Source organism: Ranitomeya imitator, chromosome 4 (genome assembly GCF_032444005.1).
Source record: "Ranitomeya imitator isolate aRanImi1 chromosome 4, aRanImi1.pri, whole genome shotgun sequence".
Lineage (NCBI taxonomy): Eukaryota > Metazoa > Chordata > Amphibia > Anura > Dendrobatidae > Ranitomeya > Ranitomeya imitator.
In genome coordinates, this window is record NC_091285.1 from 395,768,748 (window position 1) to 395,788,971 (window position 20,224).

Sequence of the window (20,224 nt, forward strand, 5' to 3'; positions counted from 1 at the left end):
AGGGGCTCTGCAAACGCAACGTGACGCCCACAGAGCATTCCATCAAAGTCTGCATTTCAAAACGTCACTACTTCACTTCCGAGCCCCTGCATGTGCCCAAACAGTGGTTTACCCCCACATATGGGGTATCAGCGTACTCAGGAGAAACTGGACAACAACTTTTGGGGTCAAATTTCTCCTGTTACCCTTGGAAAAATAAAAAATTGCAGGCTAAAAATCATTTTTGAGAAAATAATATTTTTTTTATTTTCATGGCTCTGCGTTATAAACTTCTGTGAAGCACTTGGGGGTTCAAAGTCCTCACCACACATCTAGATTAGTTCCTTTGGGGGTCTAGTTTCCAAAATGGGGTCATTTGTGGGGGATCTCCAATGTTTAGGCACACAGGGGCTCTCCAAACGTGGCATGGTGTCCGCTAATGATTGGAGCTAATTTTCCATTTAAAAAGCCAAATGGCGTGCCTTCCCTTCCGAGCCCTGCCGTGCGCCCAAACAGGGGTTTACCCCCACATATGGGGTAATCAGCGTACTCAGGACAAACTGGACAACAACATTTGGGGTCCAATTTCTCCTATTACCCTTGGCAAAATAGGAAATTCCTGGCTAAAAAATCATTTTTGAGGAAAGAAAAATTATTTTTTATTTTCATGGCTCTGCGTTATAAACTTCTGTGAAGCACCTGGGGGTTTAAAGTGCTCAATATGCATCTAGATAAGTTCCTTGGGGGGTCTAGTTTCCAAAATAGGGTCACTTGTGGGGGAGCTCCAATGTTTAGGCACACAGGGGCTCTCCAAACGCGACATGGTGTCCGCTAACGATGGAGATAATTTTCCATTCAAAAAGTCAAATGGCGCTCCTTCCCTTCCGAGCCTTACTATGTGCCCAAACAGTGGTTTACCCCCACATGTGAGGTATTGGTGTACTCAGGAGAAATTGCCCAACAAATTTTAGGATCCATTTTATCCTGTTGCCCATGTGAAAATGAAAAAATTGAGGCTAAAATAATTTTTTTGTGGAAAAAAAAGTACTTTTTCATTTTTACGGATCAATTTGTGAAGCACCTGGGGGTTCAAAGTGCTCACAAAGAGCTCCAATTTTTAGGCACACGGGGGCTCTCCAAACGTGACATGGTGTCCGCTAAAGAGTGGAGCCAATTTTTCATTCATAAAGTCAAATGGCGCTCCTTCCCTTCCAAGCCCTGCAGTGTGCCCAAACAGTGGTTTACCCCCACATATGAGGTATCAGCGTACTCAGGACAAATTGGACAACAACTTTCGTGGTTCGGTTTCTCCTTTTACCATTGGGAAAATAAAAAAATTGTTGCTAAAATATAATTTTTGTGACTAAAAAGTTAAATGTTCATTTTTTCCTTCCATGTTGCTTCTGCTGCTGTGAAGTACCTGAAGGGTTAATAAACTTCTTGAATGTGGTTTTGAGTACCTTGAGGGGTGCATTTTTTAGAATGGTGTCACTTTTTGGTATTTTCAGCCATATAGACCCCGTAAACTGACTTCAAATGTGAGGTGGTCCCTAATAAAAATGGTTTTGTAAATTTCGTTGTAAAAATGAGAAATCGCTGGTCAAATTTTAACCCTTATAACTTCCTAGCAAAAAAAAAATTTTGTTTCCAAAATTGTGCTGATGTAAAGTATACATGTGGGAAATGTTATTTATTAACTATTTTGTGTCACATAACTCTCTGGTTTAACAGAATAAAAATTCAAAATGTGAAAATTGCGTAATTTTCAAAATTTTCACCAAATTTCCGTTTTTATCACAAATAAACGCAGAATTTATTGACCTAAATTTATCACTAATATGAAGCCCAATATGTGATGAAAAAACAATCTCAGAACTGCTAGGATCCGTTGAAGCGTTCCTGAGTTATTACCTCATAAAGGGACACTGGTCAGAATTGCAAAAAACGGCAAGGTCTTTAAGGTCAAAATAGGCTGGGTCATGAAGGGGTTAAACAGGGTGACGAATGGAAAACTGCATTTAATACGCCCGAAGGCCATTTTGAATACCTTGTGATGCCATTTGGGCTCTCTAATGCTCCATCTGTGTTCCAGTCTTTCATGCATGATATTTTCCGCAATTATCTTGATAAATTCATGGTCGTATATTTGGATGATATTTTGATTTTTTCCGATGATTGGGAGTCTCATGTGAAGCAGGTCAGGATGGTGTTCCAGATCCTTCGTGATAATGCTTTATTTGTGAAGGGGTCTATGTGCCTATTCGGAGTTCAGAAGGTCTCTTTTTTGGGTTTTATTTTTTCTCCCTCGTCTATAGAAATGGATCCTGTTAAGGTCCAAGCTATTCATGACTGGATCCAACCCACATCTGTGAAGGGTCTTCAAAAATTTTTGGGCTTTGCCAATTTCTATCGCCGTTTCATTGCCAATTTTTCCAGTGTGGTTAAGCCCCTTACTGATTTGACGAAGAAAGGCGCTGATGTGACTAATTGGTCCTCTGAGGCTGTTGAGGCCTTTCAGGAGCTTAAACGCCGATTTACTTCTGCCCCTGTGTTGCGTCAACCGGATGTTTCTCTTCCTTTTCAGGTTGAGGTCGACGCTTCTGAGATTGGGGCAGGGGCCGTTTTGTCTCAGAGGGAGTCTGATGGTTCTTTGACAAAACCGTGTGCTTTTTATTCAAGAAAGTTTTCGCCTCCGGAACGCAATTATGATGTCGGCAATCGGGAGTTGTTGGCTATGAAGTGGGCGTTTGAGGAGTGGCGACATTGGCTTGAGGGAGCTAAACACCGTGTTGTGGTCCTGACCGATCATAAGAATCTGATTTACCTCGAGTCGGCCAAGCGGCTGAATCCTAGACAGGCTCGATGGTCCCTGTTTTTCTCCCGTTTTGATTTTGTGGTCTTGTATCTTCCGGGATCTAAGAATGTTAAGGCTGATGCCCTCTCTAGGAGTTTTTCGCCTGATTCTCCTGGAGTCCTTGAGCCGGTTGGCATTCTTAAGGAGGGGGTGATTCTTTCTGCTATCTCCCCTGATTTGCGGCGGATGCTTCAGGAATTTCAGGCTAATAGGCCTGACCGCTGTCCAGTGGGGAAGCTGTTTGTTCCTGATAGATGGACAAGTAAGGTAATTTCTGAGGTTCATTGTTCAGTGTTGGCTGGTCATCCTGGGATTTTTGGTACCAGAGATTTGGTTGCTAGGTCCTTTTGGTGGCCTTCCTTTTCACGCGATGTGCGTGCTTTTGTGCAGTCCTGTGGGACTTGCTCCCGGGCCAAGCCTTGCTGTTCCCGCGCTAGTGGGTTGCTTTTGCCTTTGCCGGTCCCTGAGAGGCCCTGGATGCATATTTCCATGGATTTTATTTCGGATCTTCCTGTTTCCCAGAAGATGTCTGTTATCTGGGTTGTTTGTGACCGGTTCTCTAAAATGGTCCATCTGGTACCTTTGCCTAAGTTGCCTTCCTCCTCAGATCTGGTTCCATTATTTTTTCAGCATGTGGTTCGATTGCATGGCATTCCGGAGAATATTGTGTCTGACAGAGGTTCTCAGTTTGTCTCTAGATTTTGGCGGGCCTTTTGTGCTAGGATGGGTATTGATTTGTCTTTTTCTTCGGCGTTTCATCCTCAGACTAATGGCCAAACTGAGCGAACTAATCAGACCTTGGAGACCTATTTGAGATGCTTTGTGTCTGCTGATCAGGATGATTGGGTGTCTTTCTTGCCGTTGGCCGAGTTTGCCCTTAATAATCTGGCTAGTTCGGCTACTTTGGTTTCACCTTTCTTTTGTAATTTTGGTTTTCATCCTCGTTTTTCTTCTGGGCAGGTTGAGCCTTCTGATTGTCCTGGTGTTAATTCTATGGTGGACAGGCTGCAGCAGATTTGGACTCCTGTGGTGGACAATTTGACGTTGTCTCAAGAAAGGGCTCAACGTTTTGCTAACCGCTGCCGGTGTGTTGGTCCCCGGCTTCGTGTGGGGGATTTGGTTTGGTTGTATTCTCGTTATGTTCCTATGAAGGTTTCTTCTCCTAAGTTTAAGCCTCGGTTTATTGGTCCTTATAAAATTTCTGAAATTATTAATCCGGTGTCTTTTCGTTTGGCTCTTCCTGCCTATTTTGCCATTCATAATGTTTTCCATAGATCTTTGTTGCGGAGATATGTGGTGCCCGTTGTTCCCTCGATTGACCCTCCTGCCCCGGTGTTGGTTGAGGGAGAGTTGGAATATGAGGTTGAGAAGATTTTGGATTCTCGTTTTTCGAGGCGGAGGCTTCAGTATCTTGTCAAGTGGAAGGGTTATGGCCAGGAGGATAATTCTTGGGTTGTTGCCTCCAGTGTCCATGCCACCGATTTGGTTCGTGCTTTTCACTTGGCTTGTCCTGATCGGCCTGGGGGCTCTGGTGAGGGTTCAGTGACCCCTCCTCAAGGGGGGGGGTACTGTTGTGAATTCCGCTCTTGGGCTCCCTCTGGTGGTTGTAAGTGACACTTTTGTGAGTTCTACTCTTGGGCTCCCTCTTGTGGTTTCTAATGGTATGGCTGCTCCTTGGAGTTAGCTGTCATCAGCTGCCTCCACTTATCTTCTCTTCTGCTCGGCTATTTAGGTCTCGCTCTGTCTTCAGCCAGTGCCACTTGTAAATGGTTCCTGGTTGGATTCACATCTCTTTGGAGTTCCCTGTTATCCTGACCAGTTCAGCTAAGCTAAGTTTTTTGCTTGTTCTTTTCTGTCCATAGATTGTGGACTTTTCCATTCTGTGCTTTCTATGTTTGTCCAGCTTATCAGTGTGAATTTATTCTGTCTTGCTGGAAGCTCTGGGAGGCAGATTTGCCCTCCACACCTTTAGTCAGGTGTGGAGTTTTTTTTTGTAAACTCTGCGTGGATTTTTGTAGTGTTTTATACTGACTGCACAGTATTCCATCCTGTCCTATCTATTTAGCTAGACTGACCTCCTGTGCTCATCCTGGTTTCATTCTGTGTATGTCTTTTCCCTCTCCACTCACAGTCATTATTTGTGGGGGGCTAATCTATCCTTTGGGGATTTTCTCTGAGGCAAGATAGTTTTCCTGCTTCTTTCTTTAGGGGTAGTTAGCTCTTAGGCTGTGACGAGATGCCTACGGAGAGTTAGGAGCATTCCACGGCTACTTCTAGTGTTGTGTTGAGCTTAGGGACTGCGGTCAGTACAGTTACCACGTCCTTCAGAGCTCGTTCCATGTTGCTCCTAGACCACCGTATCATAACAGTCTGCCGCTCCAAGGTGTTCTCCTGGTTGCCTTTCCTGAGCTTCAATCTTCAGGCTCTTGTTAAATAGTTTTTTAATGGAACAACTGCAGTGGGGCTACTAGTTGGGTTGGGGCCTACTACCAGTGTCTGCCGCTCCAAGATGTTCTCCTGGTTGCCTTTCCTGAGCTTCAATCTTCAGGCTCTCGTTAAATTGTTTTTAATATAACATTGCATTTGGCCTACTTGTTTTGTTGGCCCTACCAACGGTGTCTGCCGCTCCTTGATGTTCTCCTACACTGAATAATAATAATAATAATAATAATAATTTTATTTATATAGCGCCAACATATTCCGCAGCGCTTTACAAATTATAGAGGGGACTTGTACAGACAATAGACATTACAGCATAACAGAAATACAGTTCAAAACAGATACCAGGAGGAGTGAGGGCCCTGCTCGCAAGCTTACAAACTATGGGGAAAAGGGGAGACACGAGAGGTGGATGGTAACAATTGCTTTAGTTATTCGGACCAGCTATAGTGTAAGGCTCAGGTGTTCATGTAAAGCTGCATGAACCGGTTACCTGCCTAAGTATGTAGCAGTACAGACACAGAGGGCTAATACTGCATAAAGTGTATGAGAACATGATGCGAGGAACCTTTTTTTTTTTTTTTTTTTTATTATAAATAGGCCACACAGGGATCGTTAGGTTAATGCATTGAGGCGGTAGGCCAGTCTGAACAAATGACTTTTTAGGGCACGCTTAAAACTGTGGGGATTAATCGTATTAACCTAGGTAGTGCATTCCAAAGAATCGGCGCAGCACGTGTAAAGTCTTGGAGACGGGAGTGGGAGGTTCTGATTATTGAGGATGCTAACCTGAGGTCATTAGCGGAGCGGAGGGCACGGGTAGGGTGGTAGACTGATACCAGGGAGGAGATGTAGGGTGGTGCTGAGCCATGGAGTGCTTTGTGGATGAGGGTAGTAGTTTTGTACTGGATTCTGGAGTGGATGGGTAGCCAGTGTAATGACTGGCACAGGGTAGAGGCATCGGTGTAACGGTTGGTGAGGAATATGATCCTGGCTGCAGCATTCAGGACAGATTGGAGCGGGGAGAGTTTTGCAAGAGGGAGACCGATTAGTAGAGAGTTACAATAGTCCAGACGAGAATGAATAAGTGAAACAGTCAGAGTTTTTGCAGAGTCGAAATTAAGAAAAGGGCGAATTCTAGAAATGTTTTTGAGATGCAGGTAAGAAGAGCGAGCCAGTGATCGGATGTAGGGGGTGAATGAAAGGTCAGAATCAAGGATGACCCCAAGGCAGCGGGCATGTTGCTTTGGAGTAATGGTGTAACCGCACACGGAGATGGCAATGTCAGGCAAAGGTAGGTTAGTAGAGGGAGAGAACACGAGGAGTTCAGTTTTTGACAGGTTTAGTTTCAGATAGAGGGAGGACATGATGTTAGAGACAGCGGTAAGACAATCACTGGTGTTTTCTAAAAAGGTCGGTGTGATATCGGGAGCAGAAGTGTATAAACCAGTGCCACCTGTTTACTACTGTTACCAATTTTGAACTGCATTTAGCCTACTTACTGATTTGGGCCTACTCACTGTGTCAGCCTCTCATTACAGTTGTACTCCACTGAACAAAGCAATGCGCTCTGGTTAGTCCTGTTACCAATTTTGAACTGCATTTAGCCCACTTTAGTCTTTGGGCCTATCTTTGTTTCCTCCTCATCCTGCCCATTGCCCAGCCAGTGATAGATGAGTCTGCTGGTACATTGACCCAGAACGCTACATTCCCGTGCACACTACACAGCAAGAATGTGACCCTGCTGAAAGTCACGTTCCCCTTCCCGCATACCATAACATCTTACACGGGGACAAAGAGGAAGGTGCAGATGAAAGTGCAGGTTCCTTCATCAGGTGGGGGGGGAATACTCGTTGGCGACGTCACTGGCACAGGGCCCCTCATAGTACGCAAAAAGTGTCGCTGCCGGTGGGAGGCGCCCCCGCCGTGCAATCACACCGCTGTACTTTGAGGGGCCCTGTGCCAGTGCCAATGCCAACGAGTGGGCCCCCCCTGCTTGCTCAGGATCACAGCACTTGCAAAGTTTAAATACTTACCTCTCCCTGCTCCACTGCCCTGAGGTGGTCCAGATTACCTGGGCCCACTAAATACTTGAACCAGCCCTACCCCCCACAACTTTAGCCAAATGACCCCCAATTTCCAATGCCTAACTATTATTATAAGGTAAATTAAGATTGACAAGCTTCAGTAACAAGAATGGATGTTTTTGCCATTAAAATGGGCACTGTAGGTGTTTTCCTGGCCTCCACTCACTGTCGACTATGCTTCCCCATTGACATGCATTGGGTTTCGTGTTTCGGTCGATCCCCGACTTTTTGCGATAATCGGCCGATTCCACTCGACTCGACTTTTGAGATAGTCGGGTTTCGCGAAACCCGACTCGACCCTAAAAAACTAAAAGTCGCTCAACCATAGTATACAGTATGTGGTGCATTATGTATGGAGTATTATATGGGGCCCATTATACTGTATATGGAGTATTATATGGGTCCATTATATGTGACTCATATGGGGCACATTATGTATGGAGCAATATATGGGGCCCTTTATATACTGTATGGAGCATTACATGAGGCCCATTATATATGGAGCATTATATGGGGCCCATTATGTATGGATCATTATATGGGACCCATGATATACTGTATGGAGCATGATATGGAGCCATTATATATGGAACAATATATGCGGCTCATTTTGTATGGAACAATATATGCGGCTCATTATATTGTATGGAGCAATATATGGAGCTCATTATACTGTATGGAGCAATATATGGGACTCATTATTCTTTATGGAGCATTATATTGGGGCTTATTATACTGTATGGAGCTTTATATGGGGGGACTATACTGCACAGAGCAATATATGGGGCTCATTATACAGTTTGGAGCAATATATGATACTCATTATTCTGTATGAAGCACTATGTGGTGCCCATAATACTGTATGCAGCATTATATGGGGCCCATTATACTGCACAGAGCAATATATGGGGCTCATTATACAGTTTGGAGCAATATATAATACTCATTATTCTGTATGGAGCACTATGTGGTGCCCATAATAGTATATGGAGCAATTCATAGAGTTCATTATTCTGTATGGAGTACTATGTGCTGCTGTATGGAGCAATATATGGGGCTCATTATTCTGTATGGAGTAGTGTGTGGTGCTCATAATACTGTATGGAGAAATATATGGGACCCATTATTCTGTATGGAGCACTATGTGGTGCCCATAATACTGTATGGAGGACTATGTGGTGCCCATTAGTGATGACGAGCGAATATACTCGTTACTCGAGATTTCCCAAGCACACTCGGGTGACCTCCGAGTATTTTTTAGTGCTTGGAGATTTAGTTTTCATTGCCACAGCTGAATGATTTACATCTGTTAGCCAGCATAAGTACATGTGGGGGTTGCCTGGTTGCTAGGGAATCCTCACATGTAATCAAGCTGGCTAAGAGATGTAAATCATTCAGCTGAGGTGAGGAAAACAAAATCTCCAAGCACTAAAAAATACTCGGAGGTCACCCGAGCGTGCTCGGGAAATCTCAGGTGTTCTGTCTCCGCCATCTAATATTGTTGCCCTGATTATTTGCTTGCATAATTGCAGTTTCCTCAGTATACAGTATTGATATATTCATGCCTTTATTCATCTGTGATGCTTTGGCTCCCTCTAGCGGCCAGAGTTATGTTGGCAGTTCAATCTTGTTTTTGTATTATCCATGTCTGATTCTCCTCCTCCTTTGCAATGCATTATGGTAGCTCAGCCTCCATTTCCCTCCATTTTTCCTTTCACTTTCCTCAGTCTGCCTTCAAGGAAAGACGCTTCACTTCATCCCCCTTGCGATTGCATTGCCGGTATGTCTTTATGCTTCCTATAGATATTTCTGCTCCATATTAGCCTAGCCTAGCCAGTTGTACTCCCAGTTCAGTTACTAGCTTCCTAAATGTTATGCATAATGTACCTCATGTGTAGTATGTATCTGTTCTATACCATGCACTGATTCTATGTATATCATTGTTCACAGTTTCACCGCATCAATATACCACTACGTTTAATAAAGCACAGACTCAACCACAGTCTCCTTATTGGACCCCGGTATAGCGGTTTAGCTGACTGTATAGCTACGTATGAGCCTGCCTCAGCTAGTGAGGACAGAACAGTGAAACGGCAACCATACAACTAGTGGGATTCAAGTCACCGGCTACACAGAGACTGAATACAGCTGCAGCAATCTCTGCACAGCCAAGCACTTTCCCAAGACACCATGTCTCACAAATCACATAGGACAAGAACTGTTACTTCCATCTCCTCAAAGACAACATCCATCAGCAGCGCGGTCGCCATTGCCCGCGCAAATGCTGAAGCCGCCAAAATACGAGCGAGCATTGCTGACCAAGAGATGCAACTTAAATTAGAAAAAGCACGCCTAGATGACGAAGAGAGAAGGTCACTCTTAGAGAGAGACGAGCAAGAGAGAAGGTCGCGCTTAGAGAGAGACGAACAAGAGAGAAGGTCGCGCTTAGAGAGAGCCGACCAAGAGAGAAGAACGCAGTTAGAGAAGGCACGTGTGGATGCCGCCTTAGAAAGCCTAGCAGCAAAAAGGGAAGCTGCCGCAGCCCTCGCCGAAGCAGAATCGCTAGAAGCCGCGCAAAATCCAAAGCTGCATAGCCAAAGCAGTATGTCGAGTCTGGAGTTCCCACTGCAAGACTCACCACAACGCACATCTCAGTATGTTAATGACCTTCCTGATCCAAACTATAACCCTGAACCAGTACCAAAACCAGAATACGACACCTCCAGCGAAGTGAGCGAGAGTCGTCACGAGGCTCAGGACAGAAACAAACTCGAAAATGTGAGGCAAAACAACTCTGCTAATGACTACCAGGTATCAGGTAACCAACGTGGATCACCCTGCTGACGCACCGTACATCAGGCCGAAGCAATACGACACCGGCTGGCGCCACCATGAGGACACTAACAGGTACGAACGCACCTCACATCACTATCAGGGCGACCCATCACCAGTATAGTATAGTATAGCAGAGTATACTCTGCTGACAACCGGTTCACGACAGAATTTGCCAAGTTCTTCACACGACGTGAACTGGTTGCCAAGGGACTCATGAAATTCACTGACCGAGCTGAAGGTTACAGAGCTTGGAAAGCTTCCTTCCAAAATGTCATTAGAGACTTGGGGCTACAACACAGGGAAGAGATAGACCTGTTAGTCAAATACCTGGGAGAAGAGTCAGTCAAACACGCAGTAAGGATCAGAGACATTAATATAAACCGCCCTGAGACTGGCCTCAAAGAGATCTGGAAAAGGCTGGATGAGTGTTACGGCTCAGCAGAAGTAATAGAAAGAGCCTTGTTCAAAAGAATCGATGACTTTCCTAAAATATCTAACAAAGGTCTCCAGAAACTTAGAGAGCTAAGCGACTTGCTAAAGGAAGTCCAAGTTGCCAAATACGAGGGCGACCTACAGGGACTTGCATTTCTCGACACAGCCAGAGGTGTTAACCCTATAGTCCAGAAGTTGCCCTACAATCTACAGGAGAGGTGGCTCACACATGGTTCCACGTACAAATACAAACACAGCGTTCCATTCCCTCCCTTCTCCGTTTTTGTAGACTTCATACACCAACAAGCGAGAATTAGAAACGATCCCAGCTTTGACTTTGCAATACCATATGCCACACCATCACCACCTGCAAATCCACGCAGAACATCTGTAGCAGTACACAAGACTTATGTTTCTTCTTCAGATTCTAATTACAGGTCTGCTAGCTGTTCCCAATCAGAGACAAAGGTGCAGAACCCTGACAAGCAGTGCCCACTTCATCAGAAGCCTCATCCTCTCCTGAAATGCAGAGCCTTCAGAGGAAAATCTATGCCAGATCGCAGAAGCTTCCTGAAAGAAAACGGTATCTGCTACAAGTGCTGCTCGTCCACAGCTCATCTCGCCAAGGATTGCAAGGTCAGTGTAAAATGCACAGAATGTGGCACCACAGATCATAACACCGCTCTACACCCTGGCCCAGCTCCATGGAGTACACAAAACACGCCAGCTGACAGTGAGCATGGCGGGGAGGAAAGGAACACTGATACAGCTACGCCAGAGATCACTTCACAATGTACCGAGGTCTGCAAAAGGACAATAGACAGTAGGTCCTGTTCAAAAATATGCCTCGTCAAAGTATACCCGAAGGGCCATAGAGACCAAGCTGTAAGACTGTATGCTATCTTGGATGATCAAAGTAATCGATCCTTGGCTAGATCAACGTTCTTTGACCTATTCAACATCAAAGGGCCAAGCACTCCCTACTCCTTAAAGACGTGTGCAGGTACTGTGACAACAGCAGGCAGGAAAGCTACTGACTACCAGATCGAGTCTTTAGATGGACAATTCTGCCTACCGCTACCTACGATCATCGAATGTAACCAGATCCCAGACAACAGATCTGAAATCCCTACGCCAGATGTAGCAATCCATCACGCTCACTTAAAACAAATAGCACACCTTATACCGGAACTCGACCATCAGGCCAAGATAATTCTGCTGTTGGGGAGAGATATCCTACAGGTTCATAAAGTGAGACGTCATATCAATGGACTTCACAATGCTCCCTATGCCCAAAGGCTAGACCTAGGATGGGTCATAATTGGTAACGTATGCTTGGGACGCATGCACACCCCATCTTCTGTGACAAGCATGCTGACAAATACATTGGAGAAAGGACGTCCATCTCTGTTTCAACCTTGTAACAATGAGTTCCATGTCAGGGAACTGCCACACAGCATCCAACTGCCCAACCATCTAATAGACTTTACTCACGACAGCAGTATAGTGTCGGGAAGCTACGAGGATCAGTTAGGGTGCACAGTCTTCCAGAGAACTAAGCAGGACAACCAAGTGGCAATGTCGGTAGAGGACAAGTTGTTCTTAGCGGTAATGGACAAGGGACTCGTTAAAGATGAGACCAACAGCTGGGTCGCACCTCTTCCCTTCAAAACCCACAGACCACGTCTACCAAACAACAGAAATCAGGCATTACAACGTTTCTCCTCTCTCATTCGTAATCTGCAAAAGAAACCAGAGATGAAAGATCACTTTTTCTCCTTCATGTCAAAGATTTTTGAAAACCGTCACGCAGAACTAGCTCCCACTCTCAAAGACTCTGAAGAATGCTGGTTCCTACCCATGTTCGGAGTATACCACCCTAAAAAACCAGGCCAGATCAGAGTCGTGTTTGATTCCAGTGCTAAGTTTAATGATGTCTCCCTGAATGACGTTCTGCTGACAGGACCAGACCTCAATAACAAACTACTGGGTGTACTTATGCTCTTCCGTAAGGATTCCATTGCCTTCATCGCTGACATCCAGCAAATGTTCCATTGTTTCCTTGTGAGAGAGAGAGACAGGAACTTCCTAAGATTCTTCTGGTACAGAGACAATGATCCTACTAAAGAAGTCACAGAGTATCGCATGAGAGTGCACATCTTTGGCAACAGTCCTTCACCTGTAGTCGCCATTTACGGACTCAAAAGGTCAGCTCAGGAAGGAGAACCAGAATACGGAGCAGATGTCAGACAATTCATAGAAAAGGACTTCTATGTCGACGACTGTCTAAAAGCCATGCCTTCAAATGAGACTGCCATCAGTCTTCTCAGGAGAGCTCAGGACATGCTTGCCTACTCGAACCTTAGGCTTCATAAAATAGCCTCAAACAGCCAAGAACTCATGGAAGCGTTCCCTTCTCAAGACCTATGTAATGGTCTCAGAGACCTGGACCTGGGGTCAGACCCCGCACCAATGCAATGCAGCCTCGGGCTTCTCTGGAATCTACAATCAGACACTTTCACCTTTCAGGTCAGCCAGGAAGAAAGGCCTTTCACACGTAGAGGCGTCCTGTCTACCATCAACAGTCTGTACGATCCCTTGGGTTTCGCAGCTCCTGTTACTATACAAGGCAAGGCCCTACTAAGAGACTTAACTAGGGAAACATCTGACTGGGATGCACCTCTGCCACCTGATAAGAGGATCCAGTGGGAAGAGTGGAAGAACTCGTTAGTGGCACTCTCCAACCTGCATGTGCCAAGACCATACACCCCTGTGCCATCTACTGAGATACAGAGCCAAAGACTGTACGTATTTGCAGATGCTTCTGTCAAAGCAATTGCCGCTGTTGCCTACCTCAAAACTGTAGACTCCAAATGTCAGTGCCACATTGGTTTCGTCATGGGAAAGGCCAAACTCGCACCACAACCAGAGCACACTATACCCAGGTTAGAGCTTTGTGCCGCAGTCTTAGCCATTGAGTTAGCGGAGTTCATCGCATCCGAAATGGATATCGACCTGACACAAGCCAAGTTCTACTCAGACAGCAAAGTAGTCCTGGGATATATCCACAACAAAACCAGGCTATTCTACGTTTATATCAATAACAGAGTGCTACGAATCAGGAGATCAGTTCACCCACAGCAGTGGCATTATATACCCACAGACCAGAATCCCGCAGATCATGCAACTAGAGCACTTGATGCAAGTCGACTAGGAAGCACAACGTGGCTCTCTGGACCAAAACTATTGTACATTGAGGAATGTTTTCCAGACACCTTCGAACTTGTAGGAGAGGACTCAGATTCTGAAATCCGCCCTCAGGTGTCTATACTACATACAATGACCTCTGTTACCCAGCTTGGATCTTGCAGGTTCAACAGATTCTCAAGTTGGAAGTCACTTACTCGAGCCATTACCTGCCTGACACATATAGCTCGTTCATTCAGGACCACCAGAACTCGTGACATGGAAAAATGTAAAGGTTGGCATCTTTGTAAAAATACCTACGTTACCTCCGACTTAGAGTTCTATAGAAATCACATCATCCTCACTGTTCAAAGAGAAACCTACTTTGCAGAAATCCAATGTCTTATTAACAAAGCTCCAATACCAATGAGCAGCATATTGAGAAAACTCGACCCATTCATCGACAACAGTGGCCTACTGAGAGTAGGAGGCCGACTCAAAGAAGCTGAGATGGAGTTTGTGGAGAAATTCCCTCTCATACTTCCCGGAAAATGTCACGTTGCCTACTGAATCGTACAACATTACCACAATCTGGTCAAGCACCAAGGAAGACTATTTACAGAAGGAGCAGCGAGGCTTACCCACGAAAGCCTAATCACCTTCATGGCTGAAGCTGCAGCTATAATTAACGCAAGACCCCTGGTTCCAGTTCCTAACGACCCTGAGGAGCCTTTGTTACTGACTCCAGCTACTTTACTTCCCCAGAAAACAGGACTATCCAGTGCCCCTCCAGGAGGATTCGACGCGAAGGACCTCTACAAGCGCCAATGGAGACAGGTACAAAGTCTTGCAAATACTTTCTGGGACAGGTGGCACAAACAATATTTGTCTACCCTGCAGCCACGGACGAAGTGGCAATCTACTAAACCTAATCTGAACATAGGTGACCTTGTTCTTGTGAAAGACTGTCAAATTCATCGGAACCTGTGGCCACTTGGCCTAGTTACCGCAACGTTCCCGAGCAAGGACGGCAACGTTCGCAAAGTTGAGCTAAGGATGACCAAAGGGAATGAACCTAAGACATTTTCCAGACCGGTATCTGAACTGGTCCTATTGTTGCCTTCGGAAGAAAGGAGTAGTGACATCCGTTGATGCCAGACGGGGAGTGTTCTGTCTCCGCCATCTAATATTGTTGCCCTGATTATTTGCTTGCATAATTGCAGTTTCCTCAGTATACAGTATTGATATATTCATGCCTTTATTCATCTGTGATGCTTTGGCTCCCTCTAGCAGCCAGAGTTATGTTGGCAGTTCAATCTTGTTTTTGTATTATCCATGTCTGATTCTCCTCCTCCTTTGCAATGCATTATGGTAGCTCAGCCTCCATTTCCCTCCATTTTTCCTTTCACTTTCCTCAGTCTGCCTTCAAGGAAAGACGCTTCACTTCATCCCCCTTGCGATTGCATTGCCGGTATGTCTTTATGCTTCCTATAGATATTTCTGCTCCATATTAGCCTAGCCTAGCCAGTTGTACTCCCAGTTCAGTTACTAGCTTCCTAAATGTTATGCATAATGTACCTCATGTGTAGTATGTATCTGTTCTATACCATGCACTGATTCTATGTATATCATTGTTCACAGTTTCACCGCATCAATATACCACTACGTTTAATAAAGCACAGACTCAACCACAGTCTCCTTATTGGACCCCGGTATAGCGGTTTAGCTGACTGTATAGCTACGTATGAGCCTGCCTCAGCTAGTGAGGACAGAACATCAGGTATCGAGTATATTCGCTCATCACTAATGCCCATAATACTGTATGGAGGACTATACTATCTGGTTTCTGACTTATTGCAGAACTTACAATAGATATCACTCATGTAATGTAAGAAGTGAAATCTTTGGCAGTGTACTATACTTGTATTTCCATATCTGTGCATTGTGAATTGTGGTATATGCTAAACAGACCCATTGTGTCTCTTTCACCCGGGGCCCATGAAAATCTGGAGCTGGTCCTGCAAGTGTACCTGGAAGAATTAATGATGTGATGCTGTTTTGAATACACAGGATGGTCACACCAAATATTGATTAGATTTAGTTTTCTCTTTTGTTCACACACTTTGGATTTTGCTAATTGATAAGAATATACTATTAATGTCATGATACAGTAAGGGTTTTGAATCCTGACTGCTCTTTTCCTGGACTGATCATGTCAAGGGTTAACTTTGCTCTGCCTCAATCTGGGTTCAGGGTTGCTATTTAGCTTTGCTGCATCCGGCAGGCGGTGTCAGTTATATTTTCTTCCTACGGCTGTGTATATGGCTCTCGTACTACCCTGATTTGTCCTGCTCTGCTTTCTGACCTTGTCTTTGTCTATTCTGTCTTCCCTGCCTGTCCTGTCTTAGTGTTTTCCTGATTGCTGTTGGTTTTCCCGGTGTTTGACTCGGCTTTGACTCTGACATGACTTTGCCTCTGGTCTCTGGAACTTCTGCCTTTTATCTGGTATTTACCCTTTGGCTCTCCACTGACTCTGTGCTTGTTTTTTCCCTTTGTACTGCATAACGGACTAGGTTTTGACACAGCTTGTTTGACTATTCTGCTGACACCTGGTGGTAGCTTCGCTGCAGCACTGCAGTTCTGCTCTTGCAGACTTGTTACTATCCTTCCACTCTATTGCCATCTAGTGGAAGTTGCAATTACCTGCATAGCTGTAGCTTGACAATTAACACTTCTATTTGTGAAATCATCTACTTTGCAACATTTTTTCGACACCTTCCTAAAACTTCTGCACAGTACTGTATATTAATATTTATCTATTAGAGTATTCAAATGATCTAATTATTTGCATAGTAGTTTTATAGATAAAATGCCATGTTTTCTCTCAAATAATAATGCAGTTACATTTCAAGTACTAATCCAGTTCTGCAAAGCATTTTCTGTCAAACATCTATATACAACACCAGGTTATACATTCTAGAAATCAATACATGTCAGGCTCATGATGATATATGACCACAAAATTAATGGTTCTCTAATTGAGTTATTAAAGGTCAGCAGCACATGAACTAAAAACAGCTGTAAGTAAAAGCTTTCCAATTAGCTGCATATAAAAATATCAAACAGCTGTCAGTGAGCATTCAACAGCATAAAGTGTGTATTGCAAAGAACACTTACAGAAGTCAAGGTATTAGTTACAAATCTGGTATTGGCTTACAGAAAATATTGTGCTTACCACAACTGCACAGATAAAGAGAAAATAATACATGGCAGTGCATGAGTGCATAAAGATACTTTTTTTCAATTGCAGTGATTCTGGGATATGCATTGGCACTCTCAATAATAGAATATGCATTGGTGGCACATAGCCTTCTTCCTCATTTCGATGACCTTGTAGCAAGACATAAATAGTATCTTCAGCCACCAGGCTCCCGTTGCACTTGCTTCATGATAAATGACAGATGATGACCAGTAGTCACTTTTTTTTTACTATTTCCAGTAACTTGTATTTTTTTTTATGTTATGTGGTTGACTAATTATAGTCCATATTAAGTAAAAGTTATGTTTTATATTTGCTTTACTTGCTTCTTTAACTTGTATTGTAACTACTATGGCATATGGTTTCACAATAAGCCAGGGGGAAAAAAGTGTAGCTCCTTAGCTGCCAAGTACTGGATTGTGCTTAGCCATTTATCTGAGAAGACAACCAAATCACAGAACTACCAAAAAAGAAAAAGTGAACTGTGGAACCAATTATCAATGAGCAAAAACAATTTTAAACTTTTTATAGTGAATACTATAATGCCCCAATAATTAAATTTGGAATTTGTCCAAAGGATCAACCCTCCATAACCGTCTGCATGGGCATGTAGGGCGTAGAAGGTTGAATACAATGATAGCATGATATTTGCTATCTGATGTCTTATTCTAGAGAAATCTGTCTTTCTTGATATGTAAATGAGCTGTTATGATCTATGGGCCGGACAATGATCTCCCTCAGAATCTTCTCCAGAGCATATTTTAAATTAAAGGGGGCATTGCCAGTAGGAGGCATGTAATGGCTGACAGTCTGCTCTCATGATCTATATGTGGATTTCTTTGGAATATGACATCGGATCAAAGATATCAAGGTATCATTTTATTCAGCTTCCGGTGACCAACATGTCTACATAGAGGATTGATCCTGCTGACAGATTACCTTTAACCCCCAAGGGTGGTTTGCACGTTAATGATCGGCCAATTTTTACAATTCTGACCACTGTCCCTTTATGAGGTTATAACTCTGGAACGCTTCAACGGATCCTGATGATTCTGAGACTATTTTCTCATGATATATTATACTTCATGATAGTGGTAAAATTTATTTGCTATTACCTGCATTTATTTGTGAAAAACTGGAAATTTGGCGAAAGTTTTGAAAATTTCGCAATTTTCCAACTTTGAGTTTTTATACCCTTAAATCACAGAGATACAGTATGTCACGCAAAATACTTAATAAGTAACATTTCCCACACGTCTCCTTTACATCAGCACAATTTTGGACCCCAAATTATTTTTTGTTAGGGAGTTATAACGGTTAAAAGTTGACCAGCAATTTCTAATTTTTACAACACCATTTTTTTTAGGGACTACATTACATTTGAAGTCACTTTGAGGGGTCTATATGATAGAAAATACCCAAGTGTGATACCATTCTAAAAACTGCACCCCTCAAGGTGCGCAAAACTACATTCAAGAAGTTTATTAACCTTTCAGGTATTTCACAGGAATTTGGGGAATGTTTAAAAAAAATGAACATTTAACTTTTTTCACAAAAAATATTTTACTGCTCCAAATTGTTTTATTTTACCAAGGGTAACAGATGAAATTGGACCCCAAAATTTGTTGTACAATTTGTCCTGAGCACGATGATACCCCATATGTGGGGGTAAACCACTGTTTGGGCGCATGGCAGAGCTCGGAAAGGAAGGAGCGCCGTTTGACATTTTAATGCAAAGTTGACTGGAGTTGAGATAGGACGCCATGTCGCGTTTGGAGAGCCCCTAATGTGTCTAAACATTGAAACCCCCTACACGTGACACCATTTTGGAAAGTAGACCCCCTATGGAACTTATCTAGATGTGTGGTGAGCACTTTGACCCACCAAGTGTTTCACAGAAGTTTATAATGTAGAGCTGTAAAATTAAAAAACCTAATTTTTCAAAAAAATATTTTCGCCCCCAATTTTTTATTTTCCTAAGGGTAACAGAAAAAATTGGACCCCAAAATTTGTTGTGCAATTTGTCTTAAATACGCTGATAGCCCATATGTGGGGGTAAACCACTGTTTGGGCGCATGGCAGAGCTCGGAAGGGAAGGAGCGCCGTTTGACTTTTCAATGCAAAATTGACTGGAGTTGAGATGGGACGCCATGTTGCGTTTGGAGAGCCCCTGATGTGCTTAAACATTGAAACCCCCCACAAGTGACACCATTTTAGAAAGAAGACCCCCTAAGGAACTTATGTAGATGTGTTGTGAGAACTTTGAACCTTCAAGTGTTTCACCACAGTTTATAATGCAGAGCCGTGAAAATAAAAAATCCACAAAAATTATATTTAGCCCTCGGTTTTGTATTTTCCCAAGAGTAACAGGAAAAATTGGGCCCCAAAAGTTGTTGTCCAATTTGTCCTGAGTACGCTGATACCCCATATGTAGGGGGGAACCACCATTTGGGCATATGGCAGAGCTCGGAAGGGAAGGAGCTTTGGAATGCAGACTTAGATGGAATGGTCCGCAGGCGTCACGCTGCGTTTGCAGAGCCCCTGATGTACCTAAACAGTAGAAAACCCCCTCAAGTGACCCCATATTCGAAACTAGACCCCCCAAGGAACTTATCTAGTTGTGTTGTGAGAACTTTTAACCCCCAAGTGTTTCACTACAGTTTATAACGCAGAGCCGTGAAAATAAAAAATCTTTTTTTTTCCACAAAAACAATTTTTAACCCCGGATTTTCTATTTTCCCAAGGGTAACAGGAGAAATTGGGCCCCAATTGGGTAAAGTTGAGGTAAGCCCCTGTTTGGGCACAAAGGAGAGCTCGGGAGGGAAGGAGCACTGTTTTACTTTTTCAAACGCAAAATTGGCTAGAATTGAGATCGGACGCCATGTCGCATTTGGAAAGCCCCTGATGTGCCTAAACAGTGGAAACCCCCCAGTTCTAACTGAAACTCTAACCCAACCACACACCCTTAACCCCAACCCTAACCATAACTCTAACCACACCCCTAACCCGAATATGCCCCTAACCCTAATCCCAACCACACCCCTAATTCCAACACACCCCTAACCCAAACACACCCCTAACCCCAACCTTAATCACACCCCTAACCCTAATCCCAACCATAACCCTAATCCCAACCGAAAATGTAATCCAATC